Source organism: Lagenorhynchus albirostris, chromosome 15 (genome assembly GCF_949774975.1).
Source record: "Lagenorhynchus albirostris chromosome 15, mLagAlb1.1, whole genome shotgun sequence".
NCBI lineage: Eukaryota > Metazoa > Chordata > Mammalia > Artiodactyla > Delphinidae > Lagenorhynchus > Lagenorhynchus albirostris.
This window is the reverse complement of record NC_083109.1, coordinates 66,226,540-66,244,884: the sequence shown is the minus strand read 5'-3', so window position 1 is coordinate 66,244,884 and position 18,345 is coordinate 66,226,540. Positions and strand designations below refer to the sequence as shown.

The 18,345-nt window shown below is 45.6% G+C and overlaps 1 long non-coding RNA gene and 1 pseudogene across 1 annotated transcript; one reads left to right on the top strand and one right to left on the bottom strand.

Moving 5' to 3' along the window:
* Window positions 1–8,102: 8,102 nt before the first annotated feature.
* On the bottom strand, window positions 8,103–9,350 carry LOC132506269 (apoptosis-associated speck-like protein containing a CARD; annotated as a pseudogene).
* A 6,839-nt stretch (window positions 9,351–16,189) lies between these two features.
* Window positions 16,190–18,345, top strand: LOC132505567 (uncharacterized). The gene is made up of 2 exons (XR_009535446.1): window positions 16,190–16,295; window positions 18,009–18,345. It is a non-coding gene; the product is annotated as an uncharacterized LOC132505567 (long non-coding RNA).

Genomic DNA, 18,345 nt, shown 5'->3' with positions numbered 1-18,345 from the left:
TGCTAGTATTTTGTTGAGGATTTTTGCATCCATATTAATCAGTGATATTGGTCTGTAATTTTCTTCTTTTGTAGTATGTCTGTCTGGTTTTGGTATCAGGGTGATGGTGGCCTTGTAGAATGAGTTTGGGAGTGTTCCTTCCTCTGCAGTTTTTTAGAAGAGTTTGAAAAGGATGGCTGTTAGCTCTTCTCTAAATGATATAATTCACCTGTGAAGCCATCTGGTCCTGGACTTTCGTTTATTGGAAGATTTTTAATTACAGTTTCAATTTTATTACTTGTGATTGGTCTGTTCATATTTTCTATTTCATCCTTGTTCAGTCTTGGAAGGTTATACCTTTCTAAGAATTTGTCCATTTCTTCCATGTTGTCCATTTTATTGGCATATAGTTGCTTGTAGTAGTATCTTAGGTTGCTTTGTATTTCTGCAGTGTCTGTTGTAACTTCTCCTTTTTCATTTCTTATTTTGTTGATTTGAGTCCTCTCCCTCTTTCTTGATGAGTGTGGCTAAAGGTTTATCAATTTTGTTTATCTTCTCAAAGAACCAGCTTTTAGTTTTATTGATCTTTGCTGTTGTTTTCTTTGTTTCTATTTCATTTATTTCTGCTCTGATCTTTATGATTTCCTTCCTTCTACTAACCTTGGGTTTTTTTTTGTTGTTGTTGTTCTTCTCTCTCTAATTGCTTTAGGTGTAACGTTAGGTTGTTTATTTGAGATGTTTCTTGTTTCTTGAGGTAGGATTATATTGCTATAAACTTCCCTCTTAGAACTGCTTTTGCCGCATCCCATAGGTTTTGGGTCATCGTGCTTTCATTGTCATTTGTTTCTAGGTGTATTTTGATTTCATTTTTGATTTCTTCAGTGATTCCTTGGTTCCCTAGTAGCATATTGTCTAGCCTCCATGTGTTTGTATATTTTACAGTTTTTTTTCCTGTAATTGATATCTAGTCTCATAGCGTTGTGGTCAGAAAAGATGCCTGATATGATTTCAATTTTCTTAAATTTACTGAGGCTTGATTTGTGACCCAAGATGTGATCTATCCTGGAGAATGTTCTGTGTGCACTTGAGAAGAATTTCTATTCTGTTGTTTTTAGATGGAATGTCCTATAAATATTGATTAAGTCCATCTGGTCTAATGTGTCATTTAAAGCTTGTGTTTCTTGGGGTTTCCCAGGTGGCACAGTGGTTAAGAATCTGCCTGCCAGTGCAGGGGACACAGGTTCGAGCCTTAGTCCGGGAAGATCCCACATGCCACGGAGCAACTAAGCCCATGCGCCACAACTACTGAGCCTGCACTGTAGAACCCATGTGCCACACTACTGAAGCCATGTGCCTTAGAGCCCGTGCTCCGCAACAAGAGAAGCCACTGCAATGAGACACCTGCACACTGCACGGAAGAGTGACCCCACTCGCCCCAACTAGAGAAAGCATGCGGGCAGCAACGAAGACCCAATGTAGCCAAAAAATAAATAAATAAAGTTAAATTAAAAAAAAAAAAAGCTTGTGTTTCATTATTTATTTTCTGTTTGGATGATCAGTCCATTGATGAAAGTGGGGTGTTAAATTCCCCTAGTATTATTGTGTTACTGTGGATTTCCCCTTTTATGGCTGTTAGCATTTGCCTTACGTATTGAAGTGCTCCTATGTTGGGTGCGTAGATATTTACAATTGTCATATCTTCTTGGATTGATCCCTTGATCATTGTGTAGTGTCCTTCCTTGTGTCTTGTAATAGTCTTTATTTTAAAGTCTGTATTGTCCTATATGAGTATTGCTACTGCAGCTTTCTTTTGATTTCCATTTGCATGAGATATCTTTTTCCATTCCCTTACTTTCGGTCTGTATGTGTCCCTAGGTTTGAAGTGGGACTCTTGTAGACAGCGTACATATAGGTGTTGTTTTCGTATCCATTCATCCAGTCTGTGTCTTTGGTTGGATTGTTTAATCCATTTACATTTAAGGGAATTATTGATATGTATGTTCCTATTACCATTCTCTTAACTGTTTGGGGTTTCTTTTTGTAGGTCTTTTTCTTCTCTTGTGTTTCCTGCCTGGAGAAGTTTCTTTAGCATTTGTTGTACAGCTGGTTTGGTGGTGCTAAATTCTCTTAACTTTTGCTTGTTGGTAAAGCTTTTGATTTCTTCATCAAATCTGAATGAGATCCTTGCCAGGTTGAGTAATCTTGGTTGTAGATTTTTCCCTTTCAACACTTTAAATATATCCTGTCACTCCTTTCCGACCTGCAGAGTTTCTGCCGAAAAATCAGCTGATAACCTTATCGGGATTCCCTTGTATGTCATTTGTTGCTTTTCCCTTGCTGCTTTTAATATTTTTTCTTTGACTTTAATTTTGGTTAGTTTGATTAATATGTATCTTGGTGTGTTTCTCCTAGGGTTATCCTGTATGGGACTCTCTGTGCTTCTTAAACTTGGGTGGCTATTTCCTTTCCCATGTTAGGGCTGTTTTTGACTATAATCTTTTCAAATATTTTCTCAGACCCTTTCTCTTTCTATTCTTCTTCTGGGACCCCTATAGTTCGAAAGTTGGTGCATTAACTGTTTCCCAGAAGTCTCTGAGACAGTCATTTCTTTTCATTCTTTTTTCTTTATTCTGTTCCTCGGCAGTTATTTCCACCATTCTGTCCTCCAGCTCACTTATTCATTCTTCTGCCTCAGTTATTCTGCTATTGATTACTTCTAGTGTATTTTTCATTTCAGTTATTGTGTTGTTCCTCACCATTTGTTTGTTCTTTAGTTCTATGTCCTTGTTAAACATTTCTTATATTTTCTCAATCCATGCCTCCATTCTATTTCTGAGACTGTGGATCATCTTTACCATCATCACTCTGAATTCTTTTTCAGGTAGATTGCCTATTTCCTCTTCTATTTGGTCTAACAGGTTTTTACCTTGCTCCTTCATCTGTAACACGTTTCTCTGTCGTCTTGTTTTTGTTGATGGGCGTGGCTGTGTTCCTGTCTTGCTGGTTGTTTGATCCGAGGCGTCCAGCACTGGAGCTTGCAGGCAGTTGGGTGGAGCTGGATCTTGGTGCCGAGATGAGGACCTCTGGGAGAGCTCACACCAATTAATATTTCCTCGGGCCTGAAGTTCTCTGGTAGTCCAGTGGCTCAGACTCGGTGCTCCCACCACAGGGGCTCAGGCCTGACCCCCGGCCTGGGAACCAAGACCCCACAAGCAACAAGGTGTGGCAAAAACCAAACAAACAAACAGAAAAACCCTAAAATAGACAAAGCCCAAGGCAAATAATAAAAACAAAACCAACCAAACTAAAAAAAGAGAACACAAAACCTGAGACAAATAACAAAAACAAATCCAAGCAAACAAAAAGCAACCAACAACAACAAAACAACATGGTTAGGAAAAAACACAACACCCAAACAAACAAGAAGGCCCCCAAACCATAACCAGTAATAGAAATGAAACTAAACAGAAAACAAACAATAATACAAAATAAAAAAACAAACTAAAAGAAAAGCTAAGAGAAAAGACAAACACTAAAATGACAAAAACAAACAAAAGATAAAAAGCAAAAAAATAACAAAATGAAAGAAAACAACACAAAAATATCAAAAGAACAAACCACCACCACCGAGAAAACAAAAAACAGACAACAAGTGGAAAAGAGCAGAACAATAACAGAATAAAAAATAAAAATAAAAAATATATTGGAAAAAAATAAAAATGAAGCAATGATAAAACGAAAGAGGATAGCAACAAAAAATAAAATAAAATTGAAAAAATGAAAAATTCCCTGGTGCCTCTGCTATCAGTGTCCTTGCGCCTTCAGTGAGCTACATCCAATCCTCGCCTCCCTGGGAGGCCCTCTGAGACCTCTAGGTAGGTCTCTGGACCTGCTGTGTCAGCCCCACCTCTGCATGTGTTCCTTTTACCAGCATCTGCTCCTGAACCTGGCCTGGAGCACACATGCTCGTGTAGGCCAGGTGGGCGCAGGCTTCCACAGGTGTGTCCACAGGGGCTGGGACAGCCAGAGGAGGCTTTGGAGGGTGGTGGCACTTGGCCCGCCTGGACCCATGTGGCCGGAGGAGGCTTTGTCAGGGGCGGCCCATGGGCCACCACAGAGGCTTGGACGGGGGAGGGCTGGTGCTCGGGTCCGTTGGGACCGCGGGACCCTCACAGGCTTTGGCGGACGCGGGGCTCAGGCCCGGGACCTGTGCAGCCATACTAAAATTCCTAATATGCTTGAGGCAGGAACAGACGGATGTCAGGAGTTTGGGTCTGGGAATAGTGCTCTGTGGATGGATTGTGCTCTCTCAGCTCCTTGGATTGTGGCCTTAGCCTTAAACCTTGGGGTTATAGTGCTAGCAAGAAGGGCTCCTTTAACAGGAAGGATGATTGAGAGCCACTAGTTTGGGGACTGGAGACAGGAAGGGAGCTTGGCCTATAGGGTCGAAGATTGGGGGTTCCTTGCGTGTAGCGGGGAACCAAGCTTAGGCAATTGCAGGTAGAGAATGTCAAGGAGGGTGGGGTGGGGTGGGTATGGGAAGAAGAAATGAAGGGAGCGGGAGCCAGGCTTTCTAGGTGGCGTCTTGCACATGCACCTCAGGGTGGCAGTGTTGCACAACTGCGCTGATTTTCTGTAGCTGTTTCTGCAGGATCCTTAGGGCCTCACTGCAGCCTGCTCACGGTAAGAACCTGTCTGTTAGATCTAGCCTGATGGCTGTTTTTTATTTGTTTTATTTTATTTTTTTCCAGAATTTGAGGGGAAGCAGGGCCATCCTGTGTACTCTTTCCCTGAGTGAAAAGCAAGGCAAATCCCCATGTAAGAAGGCTTCTGCAAACCTGTCGCAGTCTAACTGAGGTGGCAGAGCCAGATCCTCCCTGTAGCGTTGTGTGTCTAAGTTGAATACGTACCTGAATCACTTGGAAGTATGGTTAGCAGGTGGGTTCTAATTCCATGTGTAGGTCTTGGTGGGGTGCAAGCTCTCTGGTGATGTTGCTGTTTCAGCAGCACACTTTTAGAGCCATGCTCTGAAGTTCTGCAGAGACTCCTCTTCTGCTCATTCCCCCCACCTTCTCTGTGAAGGGGTAAGTGATTTGGTATAAAGCTTTCTGTGTAGACAATTTGAGCCAGGAGCTAAGAAAAAGGTCACTCACGGAAGGCTGGGTCTTGCATATGGGTTTTTGTTCTAATTAGCACAGGCCCAGTGAACATTGGGTATAGATCTGCTTGTTCTTTTTTCAGTCTTGTGATGCTTAGAGGTTTGGGCAGAAAATGGTGATTGTTTCAGATTGAGGGCCACTGAGGAGCCTAAGCCATTGAGCAGCTAGGAACAAAAACATCCTGGAGGGCTTCCCTGGTGGCGCAGTGGTTGAGAGTCCGCCTGCCAATGCAGGGGACACGGGTTTGTGCCTCGGTCCGGGAAGATCCCAGATGCCGCGGAGCGGCTGGGCCCGTGAGCCATGGCCGCTGAGCCTGTGTGTCCAGAGCCTGTGCTCCGCAACGGAAGAGGCCACAACAGTGAGAGGCCCGTATACTGCAAAAAACAAACAAACAAACAAACAAACAAAAGCATCCTGGAGATCACTGTTGACACTAATGTGTGCTCACTGTGGGCATCTGCTGTTAGGTGATGAGCTGTGTCCTGTTGTCCGTACTTTATAGATGGGGATGCTTAGGTACAAACTGCCCTTAAGTCTCATAACTCGTGAGTGAAGTGGAGCAGGGATTTGAATCTATCCTTTGGCTGCAGAAGTTGTGTCCTTAACCAGTATGCTGCGGCTGGTAGAACTCTGAGCCTCGCCCTTCCTCCCCCTCCAATAAAAAGGAAAAATAAAGCCCCCAAGAAGTCTTTCAACTTAGTGGAGCTGTTTCTTAGAACCATACCTTTTGCCTCAGGCCTGCCCTGGTTTTTGTAGCTGCTCTGTTTGAGCATCTGCTGTGCAGGGAAGTGTTAGTTATGGCTCCATCTCATGAGAAGCACTGGGTTCCTGTGAAGTTTTTGAAGAAATCCTCTGTCAGACACTAGACATACACAGGAACTGCTGTTTATTATTTTTCACATGCAAGGCACTGTACAGAGGTGGAAAATATGTCTTTTTATGGGGCTTACTCTAATGGGAGGGTCTTGTGTGAAAATAGACATGACAATATGGTTTGCTCTCCCACAGGGACAGTAGGTGAAAATGCCACTGGAGACCAGAGGAAGGCCACCTGTGGGCATGCTAGGACAGATGGGTTTCAAGGTGTCCAGAGTTAAGGGACCAATGTGTGCTAGGGCATGGGGTGTAAGTAGTGTTGGGATCCAGGTGTAGGTGAAAAGGAAGGTAGGAGAGGTTGGATGGATCATTCAGGATCAGGCTGGAAGAGGGGCTTAGGTGTCCTAGTGTTAGAAGGGAGTCCATTTCCATCATCAGTTTTGATCACTCAGGACCTTGAAGGTGGTTGACTAGAAGCAGGGAGATCAGGAAGCCTGTTGTGGGTAAGACATGAAGGCATAAGCCAGATGGGGGTAGTGAAGTTGAAAAGGAAGGTGTTTGGATATAAGCTGGAAGACTGACTAAATCTGGGCTTTCTGGAACAGGCTAGGATTTCTTATTTTCTGGTTAGGCTGCTGCTGTTGCCATATGTCGAGATACAGGGGTAGTAAAAGGAAGACAACTTCAGTTTGGGAAATGGTAAGGTCCTTGCAGAACGTAAGTGAACAAACACATCTCAGGGATTGAATAAGGCTTGGTTTATAAGATTTAAGAAGACTTGGTAGGAAAGGGCTGAGGGTGAAATGGGGAACATCAGCATTTATTTTATGGGGTGGCTGACTAAAGAAGATAAGCCCAGGGGATCCTCAGTATTGGGGCTGGATCCCGATTTGGGGGAAGCTCAGCTTTCCTCCTGGAGTCCTAAATGACATTAGGAGCAGTCCCATGTGACTGTGTAGCCTTGACAGTGGTCATTAGCTTAGCTTGTTGGTAGCTTCCTCCTACAGCAAATTACTTGTTCTCTCCTGTTGCTCTGGTGATCTGGTCATCAGAATAGGGAAATGTTACACAGACTCTGTCTGTGTGTGTGTGTGTGTGTGTGTGTGTGTGTGTGTGTGTGTGTGTGTGTGTGTGTGTGTGTGTGTGTGTGTGTAGGGAGGCGGGGAATAAAAACTACATTTGCTAATTCTTGTGTTTAGGGAGGGTATTCCAAGTGAAGCCTTCATACAGCTTTGTTCATTCTGCACTGGTGTATCATTGTGAATGGTACACCTTGCACCCTCATACCTGGATCCCTGAGTCTGATGATCTGACTCCTAAGGATAGGATAACTGGCCTCCTTGGGGCCTGCCTGTTGCTTTGCATCCGCCCCTTCTAAGCCAGAAAGAATTTGGGTGCAAAATGTACTCAGGAAGTGGTCCTAGGATCCTGGTTCCCTAACAGCCTCTGGAAAGGCCCCTTAAGTGCTGTTTTCTGGAAATAAATGTCCGTATTTTCTTTTGTTGGCACAATTCCATCAAGAGAAGGAACAGCTACTAGAACTCATTTCCTAAAGTTCTGCTTTTGTGGTTGGCATGTTTTCTGGGCAAAGTGTGACCTATAACCCCTCTTGCACTAGGTGGGAGGGAGCAGAGGGAGGAGTGACGCCTGCTGGTGTCCGTGCCAGAAGGAGCCCTAGGGACACTCGGTGGCTTGTGCTCTTCTGTCCTGTTTAGATGATACTCTTGTCACTTTCCCTGAAAATTGCTCTCATTTTGCAAATTTTTTTTCCTATGAAAAAGTGAGAGATTGAGAAGCTTGGTAGACGAGTCTGTTTCTAAATGCATCTGTCAAATATGGCCTCCCACAGTTCCAGGCCCCTTGTACATACCTCTATTTTAATTTTTAGACCTTGGCCACAAGGCTAAGTTGTATTCACAGGTCTCAAGGCAGACCCTCTGGGGTGGCATTGAAGGAGCCACAAAATGGTGAGGGACTATTCCATGGTGACTGAGGCAGGAAGGATGAAGTGTCTGGGGAGCCTGCTGCCCCAGGAACAGGCGGAAACTAGAGCTTCACCTGAGCCTCTGTGGGGCTTGGATGTGTAGCTCAGCTCCGCATGTGCTTCCAGGCTGGAAGTAGGAAACACACCAAGTACAAGCTGGTTTTTCATATATCGTGTATAAAAAAAATCAGAGACTCCAGGTAAGATGGCTGGAACAGCCAGGGGTTGTCTGTGGGACCGCTGCTGGGGAAGATGCCTCGGCTCTGCTCCAGGTCGACCACCAGGTAGGGCTGGGTGTCCCTCAGGGCCTGGAGGAGTAGGTCCTTGCAGGTCAGGCTCCAGGCTGGAGCAAAGCTGAAGAGCTTCCTCATCTTGGTAGGATTGGTGCGCTCCGCCCGCACTGCCTGGTACTGCTCCTCTGTCAGGACCTTCCCGTACAGGGCGTCCAGCACCCCATCCATGTCTGTGACGTGTGCAATGAGGGTCGCCCGATGCTGCTCCACAAAGTGCAGTGCTGGGGCGGGAGGGAGAGAGGGGATGAGCTGGGACCAGGGTGGGTGCTGGAGCCTGTCCCTCTTGAACACTAGGCTTTCTTCAGAAATTGCCCTGAATGCAACCCTAAGCGGTGGGGCTCAAGGTGGGCATGCCACTGGGACTCTACATATAGTGGGATGGGTTTAACTTTGTCTCCCTTTCTCCTCCCAACCAGGCTCGGGCCCTGGAGGTGTGTGAGTAGGTGGGTGGGGAGGGTTGGCCTAGCTTTGCGCTCGCTGGGTGCTCTTGGCCTTGGGACAACAGATTTAGGCTGTGCAGGGGTGCAGTGGGGCGGGGCTGGTGAGGTGCCCAGGTAGGTGAGGTTGGGTGTTGAAGGCTTTACTTGGCTGCTGTCTGGCGAGGGGACTTCATCTCGGTTGGCACGGTTCTAGGGCCTGTAAGAAAATGTTAAGTGGTGTCTCCAAGTCTTTCTGGGGTCAGGGATCTCCTGGTCCGGAAGCCAAGGTCAGTACCAAGCCTCCCCAGCAGGAGAAGCTTTTATTAAAGGGTAGGAGGAACAGGAAGCGAAAGCGCGGGGAGAGGCAAATGTTCGGGTTGGGAGGAGGGTACAGATGAGGGCATACTGATCTGGACCTCTGCGCGGAGGGTGGAGGAGGTGAGCTCCCCCTTGCCCCAGGTCTCCTGCATGCCCATGTCGCGAAGCACGAGCGCCGTGAGCTCGGCACCATACGCCTCCAGATAGTAGCTGACAAGCTTGTCGGTGAGGTCCACAGCATCCGTGGGTAGCAGCGTCCCCCGTGGCATGCGTGCATAGCCTTCATGCAGCGGCACTGAAAGCAGCTTCGTCTTGAACTTCTTGAACTCCTCTGCAGTCAGGTTCTCCAGCGCCTCCAGATGGCATCACGCATGCACCCCATGGCTCCCGGGGTCCCCCACTGTAGCTCACTTGGGCTGTCTGCCACGCAGGAGGTCTGCTCTGCGGCGGGACCTGGAACTCTCCGCCTTCTCTCAACTCCGGCCTCTGCCCCAGAACATTGCCCTCGGGTGTAAGGCTCCCGACTATCCCGTTCCTTCCCATCCTCTCCTGGCCATCAGGGGGTGCCCAGATCGCATCCTTTGGCTGGTCTGTGAGGTGGGACCCAGGAGACCGGGTGGAAAAGGGCTCATGGGTGGTGCCTGCCTCTCCAGGCTTGAACTAGCTAGCACACGTCAGGAACCTGGTTTATTGGAGCGCTAAGGCTTAGAACTGTGGAATTTTAGAACCCTGAAATCTCCATGTTTCTCTAAACCTTAGCATCCTCTCTGACATGTCAGAATCAGAGTCATAGAATCCTAACAGCCAGACCATGTAGCTTCCCAAATTCTGGGGAATACTGGGGAGAAATGAGGTGTCAAAAGAGTGTAGAGGGCTTCCCTGGTGGTACAGTGTTTGAGAGTCCGCCTGCTGATGCAGGGGACGCGGGTTTGTGCCCCAGTCCGGGAAGATCCCACATGCCAGAGCAGCTGGGCCCGTGAGCCATGGCCGCTGAGCCTGCGCGTCCAGAGCCTGTGTTCCGCAATGGGAGAGGCCACAACAGTGAGAGGCCTGCGTACCGCAAAATATAAAAAATAATAAAAAGAGTGTAGAGATAACTGTGTGTGCTTTATCTCTCCAAACCTCAGTTTTGTTATCTATAAAATGGGGATAATAACACTCACTCTTCCACTTAGTAAATATTCCAACATAACGTGGGCTACCTGATGGTACCTGAGACCTTGACAAATGCTTCCTGGGAGAGCCAGAATTTGGTCCCCCAGGAATTGAATTTCTTGGGAAGTGATGACAAGAGACCCTTGCAATGGTTGAGAAAATTCTTGACTGGAGGGAAAGTCATGGGTAGAGAGCAATTCTGGGGTCAGAGGGCTTGACCCAGAAAAGCAGATGAAAGGTGGTGTGGGATGGCATTGGAGGCCAAGCTGTGCCCAGAATCATTAACTTGCCCTTAACATGGCTGGGAAGGCCCTGCTGGTCTGTCCCTGTGGACCTCACCAGCCTTGTCTTGCACCACACCCTGCCCTCAACTCCACCTCTGAGTTCCAACCACACTGGCCTCTCAGTTCCTCAAATCTGCCAGGCTCCTTTGCTTCTCCAAGCCTTTGCACATGCTGTTCCCTCAGCCTGGAGCTCCCTTCCCTCACTCTTTGCCTGACAAACTCTCAAGACTTTAGGTCTTAAGTTAAATGCTGCTTCCTCTGGAAGGAAGTATATTAACGCGTATATGTGAAATCTAGAAAAATGGTACAGATGAACCGGTTTGCAAGGCAGAAATAGAGACACAGATGTAGAGAACGAACGTATGGACACCAAGGGGGGAAAGCAGGGGAGGGGTGGTGGTGGGATGAACTGGGAGATTGGGATTGACATATATACACTAATAAGTATAAAATAGATAGCTAATAAGAACCTGGTGTATAAAAAAAAACAAAATTCCAAAAAAATAATGATAAAGGGATCAATTAACTAAGAGGATACAACATTTATAAATATTTATGTACCCTACCTCAGAGCACCTATATAAAGCAAATATTTAAAGAACTGAAGGGAGAAGTAGACAGCAATACAATAATAGTAGATTCCCATCACCAGCCTCTAAGGCAGTGTGCATACCTGTAGCAATATCCTGCAGCCATGGAATTGCACACTGACAGCTGGGGCCCCCACAGCTGCCTGAGGGCTCAGCTCTGGCCTTATCTCCTGTCACTGGCCTGCACCACTAGGCTCACCTGCAGCTGTCCCCATAAACTGCACCTGCACCCAGCCAGCTAGATCCCCATTAAGCCTCCATTGCTGTGCATGTCTGATGTGAGATCCTGCAGGCACAGAATGTACATACACCAACATCCAGGGCCTCTGAAGCTGCCTGTGTACCCTCACGTGGCCCTGGCCCTTGTTCCTGGCCCTGGCCCCTACCACTGTGTGTGTATCCACAACCAGCCTCTGCTATTACTTAGGCACCAGTTGGTGGTATGTACACACCACAACCAGCTCCATGCCACTGCTGCCTGCCCTTGTGTGTAGCCTCTGGACCTGGAGGCACCACAAGGACCCCAATAGCCCTTGTAGCCATTGCAGATACCCCACTATGCTCACCAAGGACCACATAGTTGTCAATGCTGTGGACCCCTGTGGCCTGACTGAGAGAGACATCATGCCCCCACCCCCACCCTGGACCCAGAGCTGCCACATGCCCCTGCCCTTGGCAGCCTGCGCCACTAGATACAGAGTCACAACAGACTCCAGCATGCTCCCACCCACAGAAGGTCTTTCATTACCAGAGTCAGTCCATAAAGTCTGGAAGAGGTGACTATTCCTTCAGTTGTGCAGACACCTACACAAGACTACCAGGGTCACAAAGAATTGGGGAAACATGACATCTCCAAAGGAACATAGCAAACTTCCAGTAACTGACCCCAAACAAATGGAGATAGTTTAATTGCCTGGCAAAGGATTCAAAATAATTATTCAAAAGATGTTCAGAGAGCTCAAGAGAACACGTAAACAATTTAATGAAATCAGGAAGACAATACAAGAACAAAATGACAGGTTCAACAAGGAGACAAAAAACAATCCCATTCACAAAAGCATCAAAAATAATAAAATACTTAAGGAGTAAATTTAAAGTGAAAGATGTATTCACTGAAAACAAGATATTAATGAAAGAAATTGAATACACAAATAAATGGAAAGCTATCCCATGTTCATGGATCAGAAGAGTTATTGTTAAAATGTTCCTACTGCCCAAAGTCATCTATAGATTAAATGTAATCTCTAGGTTGCCATGGCTAAGGGGTGAGAGAGATGGAGAGAGGTTGGCAAAAAAGTACAAACTTTCAGTTATAAGATGAATAAGTTCTGAGGATCTAATGTAAAACATGGTGACTATAGTTGATAACACTGTATTGTATAATTGCAATTTGCTAAGAGAGTAAATTGTAAGTGTTCTTACCAAAAAAAGGAGAGGGGGCAACTTTGTGAAGTGATTGATATGCTAATGAACTTGAATGTGGGAATTCTTTCACAAGGTATACATATATCAAATCATCATGTTGTACACTTTAAATATAGTACAATTTTATTTGTCAATTATACCTCAATAAAACTGGGGGAAGAGAAATTAAAGAAGACCTAAATAAATGAAGACAGCCCATGTTCATGAAAAATTCAATATTGTTAGCATTGCAGTACTCCCGAAACTGATCTACAGAGTCAGTCAATTCCCAGCTGCCTTTTTTGCAGAAATGCACACACTGATCCTAAAATTCATATAGAATTGCAGGGAACCCTGGATAGCCAAAAATTTCTTTAAAAAGAAGAACAAAGTTTGAGGTCTCACACTTCCTGATTTCAATACTTTCTACAAAAGTGACAGTAATCAAAGCAGTTTGGTACTGGCAGAAGCATAGATATATCTTAATCTAATGAAATAGAATTGAGAATCCAAAAATAAGCCCGTACATCTATGGTCAATTGATTTTCAACGATAAATAACAGTCTTTTGAACAAACAGTGCTTAAACAACTAAATAGGCGTGAGACTGGAAGACAAGAGTACAGCCATTTTTGAAAAGGACCCAGGGAATGACCTTGCGCAAGCAGGCTTCACAGATCCCTTAAAACAAAGTGCCTAAAGCTTTCCAGTTCCCTGAAAGATATAGATAAAGGCCTGGCAGACATTCGCAAGTTGTTTTTGCAGGAGGCAGATCCCCACCAGATGAAAACTGCTGACCGCAAGTGCATAGACCCCCACACCAGTTGACGGTTGATGATTCTTGAAACTTCATCTTGATGCCAACCAATCTGAGAATCGAGCACAAGCTGATCGGGCACCTGCTGCCCCCTCCCTCACACTCGCTTTAAAACCTGTTCCCTGAAAGTCCTTGGGGAGTTGGCACTCTTTTCTGCCTTCTCCCCTGTGCACAAACTATCCTTTTAATAAAAAGCTTTGCTTACCTAAGAGCCTTGTGGGAGTGAAATTTCTATGGTATTGCTGTCCAAGAATCTGGAGAGGGTCTGGTAACAGGCACATGCAAAAGAATAAAGTTGGACTCTTACCTCACAATATATACAAAAATTAATTAAAAATGGATCAAACACCCAAAAGTAAGAGCTAAAACAATAAACTCTTAGAAGAAAACATAGGTAAATCTTCATAACCTGGATTCGGCAATGCATTCTTAGATATGACACCAGAAGAAAATATACATTAATTGGGCTTCATCAAAATCAAAACTTTTGAGCATCAAAGGACAAAAATGTGAAAAGACAAGTCATAGAATGGAAAACATTTTCAAATCATATGTCTGATAAGGATTTCACGTTATGAACGAACAAAGAACTCTTACAACTCAACAACAAAATGACAAACCAATAAAATAAAGGGCAAAAGGATCTATAGACATTTCTCCAAAGAAATTATACAAATGGCCAACAAGCACATGAAAAGATGCTCAACATAGCTGTTAGGGAAATTTAAACCAAAACCACAATGAGAAACCATTTACCCACTAAGAGGGCTATAATTTTAAAAACATTTTAATTTTTTAAACGGAAAGTAAGTGTTGGCAAGAATGTAGAAAACTGGAACCCTCACACACGGCTAGTGGGAATGTAACGTGGTATATAGCAGCTGTGGTAAAGTTTGGCCATTCCTCAAAAAGTTAATCATATAATTACCATATTGTAATAGCGGCCTCCCCAGCCCGAACCCAAACTGTGACGGGCCCTCTCCTCCTCCCTCTCTGGCGCCGGCGGCTGCGCGGTTGGGGCAGGGGCTGCTCCGCTGCTCCTCTCCGCGCTCCGGCTGGGCCTAGCCCACCGGCCTGGCCCCGCACCTACCGGCCACCCACTGCGCAAGCGGGCAGGCGGGCGGGAGCTCCGCCCTGGGGACACCCGCTCCCAGGCCACGTCATCAGTCATGAACTGACCGGTGAGGCCAGCCGCGGGTTGAGCCCAGGGGGCCCGCCGCCTCAGACAGCGATCCCAGGAAAGGGTGTGTCAACAGCCTCCACGTGGCCACCGGGGTCTCAGCGGCTTCTGCGCCTCGCTTCACCTAGACCTGGAGGACGACGTTGCTGGAGCAACCTGGTACTTCTTCAGACCTGGCGGCTTTCTGGGGTCGCACCTCTCTACTCAGGGTGTGAGACCTGAGAGGCAGGCGCGAGCTGTAGCAGCCCCGCTCAGCCATTGGTCGGTGCCACAGTGGCCCCGCCCCCTCCCCCCTCTGGTATATAAAAGGAGCCCGAATTCGGACTGAGGTAAGGTGGATTTTTGAGACGCTAGTCTGCCGTATTCTCGGTCTGTTAGCTTTCCCATTAAAATCGTTATTCCTTGTTGCAACAACTCCTCTCCCGCTTTATTGGCCTGTTGTGCGATGAGCAGAAGGAGCTTGGGCTTGGTAACAATATGAAACAAGGTTTCTAGGAATGGAAAGCATATGTCAACACAAAAACTTGTACACAGTAGCATTATTCATAATACCCAAAAAGTGGAAACAACCCGAAAGTCCATGAGAATGGATGAACAAAATGTGGTGTTATCCAAAATGTAATACATGACACAACACTCATGAATCTTGAAAATATGCTAAGTGGAAGAAGCCAAATACAAAAGACCATATATTATAATGATTCTATATATAAATGTGATGGAAGAAATTTTCACATATTGAGTTATGAGGCAGTCATTCTAGCTTATACAGGATTTAACTTGAATTTTATGCTAGCTAAAACCGCCTGTTTGTAGCCTATCAAACATACATTGTACATCTGCTTTAATCATTAAAGAAAAGGGTACCTGAAGTAAAGAATGTCCTTTTAAAAAATAAAGATTAAATGCCTCCCTTCCTGGGATGTCAGTGCTACATACTTCTTCGATAAGACTCCCTTCCCAGATGCCAAGGCCATACTGACTCACTGTATACATGCTGATCTGTTTTTTTTTTTGTTTGTTTTTGTGAAATCTTGAAGGAATGTATTCCTGACTTGTTTGGTGTTCTTTGTTCTGATGAGATATAAAACTATGCAGAAAATCATGCTTCTCTGGAGTAGTTCCTCAGAGTTATCTGAGAGACCGTCTCCCGGACGATCATCCTCAATTTGGCTCTAATTGGCTTATTGATTATTTCCATCCACATAAGAAATGCCCAGAATTGGCAAATCCATACAGACAGAAAGCCGATTTGTGGTTGCCAGTGGGTGGAAATACGGGGAATGATGAATGACTGCTCATGAGTACAGGGTTTATCTTAGGGAAGATTAAAATGTTCTGGAATGAGTGGTGACAGTTTCACAGCATTGTGAATGTAATAAAAGCCACTGAATTCTAATACTTTAAAATGGTGAATTTTACCTCAATTTTTTTAAAAAAGAAAAATCCTATGGGATGGGTAAAATGATATTCCTACATAATAGCTGAGATTCAGAGGTCAACTCATTTGTCAAAAGTCAAATTAAAATTAAAGCTGACTGAACCTCCCAAAACCTTCCTTCTAATCACTGTTACAACCAAAATAAAAACAGTTAAAAATTAACTCTAAGTCCCTAGTGGGTTTTTGCGTGTTTGTAGGGAGTTGGGGCGGGAGGGAGGGGCGGGGGGAGGAGAGGAAGCACGCTCTTGGCCTGGAAGGAGGACGAGGGGCGGCGGTAGGCGGAGCATCCCGATTTGGAGGGCTTAGGGAGGAGGAGGAAGGGCGAGGAGGTCCGTACACTCACGGCCGAGGCCTTGGTAACTGCTTCCGCCCCGCCGTTGAGGGGCGCCAGTCGACCGAGCGCGGTACCTCCTTCCAACGCTTTACCCGAGCGCCCCGCCGGCGGCCCCGCGGACACGTTTGCAGCCTCTTCCCCGCACGGACCCCTCAAAGGCGAGGCCCGACCCCGTACCAGGCGGGCGGGAGGACCCAGCAAGCGCTGCCTCGGCCCCTTTCCCGCCCACGGACCCTGGAGCCCCTACCTTCCGGGCAGCCTGCCGGCTCCTGGCTCGCCCAACCCACCTGTCTCAGGTTTCCCAAATATTTTACCACTTGCTCTTCCTGGCCCACCACACAGTCCCCCACTTCCCGAAGACAGACTAGGAGTGAGAGGAGTGAGACGCTTGCCTTGACATTATTAAAATAATGAAACTACTATTAGTAGTAATGACTTAATAGAAAGAATATTAATAAACTTATTAGTAATGTAACCAGGATGCCTTGCTTGCCTGTTTAAGAGGAAACCAACTCAATAAGCAAGATAAATACTTTAATATGACATTTAGAAATTTTTTCAAAATAAAAAACTTAAAAGTACCATGAGGTGCTATATGGGAGGCTAAAACAAAAGGAAAAATCAGTAATCCTGATCCTAGCTTTATTTAAAATGTTGGTAGTTTCGTTATCATGGAATTTTTTTAGTGTTTTTTTTTTCAATATTACATTAAAAAAATTTTTTTTAGGGGCTTCCCTGGTGGCGCAGTAGTTGAGAGTCCGCCTGCAGATGCAGGGGACACGGGTTCGTGCCTCCGTCCGGGGAGATCCCACATGCCGCGGAGCGGCTGGGCCCATGAGCTATGGCCGCTGAGCCTGCGCGTCCGGAGCCTGTGCTCCGCAACGGGAGAGGCTACAGCAGTGAGAGGCCCGCGTATCGCAAAAAAAAAAAATCTTCAGTACTGAGTATCTTGAGTTCTGAGTATGTCCCCAAATTTTGCGCTGGAAATGAGTACTTCAGTCACTGTGCTTGGCTTACCCTAGTGACAGCCCTGCCCTACTGTCAGCTTTGGTGTGGTAGTGGCAGTACGGAAGGGTAGGGAAGTGCAAGTGGCCACCTTCTCCCCAAAGTCTACGGAGGCTTAGCAAGGAACTTCCAGAGGTGCAGGCACAGGGGCCTGTAAACCCTCTAGGCGTGCCATTACTGCTAATAGTAGTTTCATTATTTTAATAATATAAACTAAAAAGCATCAATAATACTTTATAATACTTATTAAACACCTACCAGCTAAACACTTCACAAAATGATTTCATTTATGCCTCACCACAGCTCTGGGAGGTTGGTCCTAATATTACTAATACTATCTGATTTTACAGTGCAGGAAACAGGATCAGAGTGGTTAAATCTCTTGTTTAAGGTCATCCAGCATGTACAGTGGCAGAACTAGGATTCAAATCCGAACTGGCTGAGCAGAGAGCCTTTACTTGGGAATCACAAAGTACAAAGTTCCTAATCCTCTACCTGGAAATGACTTGGGGATTTCATCTCCAAAGCATTAGAACTCCAATAAAAACCTTAGAAACAAATTGAGATGTTAGGATATCTGCTCGTGCAATGTATCACATCAATGAGTTAAAAAAAACCAATATGATAATTTCCATGGAAGCTCCTTGTAAACTAAGCCTAGAAAGGTATTTATTTACATATTATACAAAATTATGCTAACTCCATAGCCCAGCCAAGCGGTGTGGCACCAGCAACCCCCTTCCCTCTGGACAATTTGGGCCAATGTTTGTTGTACACTGGTTAATCTGCTGTCAGTCCACACTGCAAAACAGCTTCTAACCTATATTCTAGATCATTGATCTTCAGTTGGCCACCAGACCTGTGCTGCTCCCCTGGAATTCCTACCAGCCTCCCCAGAACCACTGCTGCTACCACCAGGCTGGGAAGGAGGAAGAAGGCTGCCCTCCCCTTTTATGATGACTTCTTTCCAGACCCTTGAGCTAAAACCAGACCACCATGTTTGGCAGCTAAAACTTTGCTGAGGACCTGGGTGATATCACCCAAAGCCATATGAGGAAGATGATTTGAGGTGACTCACAGACCTACTGTCTTTTGAATAATCATGCATTTATTTTGATGCAAATTCAAAATGATTGAAATAGCATATTAAACTACAATAGCAGGCTAA